Consider the following 267-nt stretch of genomic DNA (forward strand, 5'->3'; position numbering starts at 1 on the left):
ATATAACTAATAATAGTTATATATAGGGGTAATGGTCCCCAAGGCAAACACACCAAGACTATTCAGTTTCAAAACCCTAAAAGAGAAAACTCTCTGGTTCTCTCTATCCCCATCAAGAGAGCAAGGTCTTCAGGGTGTTTTGCTGAGGAAGATCACCCAACCCATTGGCTCTATCATCATCATTCTAGGATTTCATCAATGGCAATTCTCACAGGTACGCTTCCGCCTTTGGTCATTCATCATGTAATTGACATGGATTATTAACAA

The sequence above is a fragment of the Cicer arietinum genome, chromosome 5 (genome assembly GCF_000331145.2).
Source record: "Cicer arietinum cultivar CDC Frontier isolate Library 1 chromosome 5, Cicar.CDCFrontier_v2.0, whole genome shotgun sequence".
NCBI classification, from domain to species: domain Eukaryota; kingdom Viridiplantae; phylum Streptophyta; class Magnoliopsida; order Fabales; family Fabaceae; genus Cicer; species Cicer arietinum.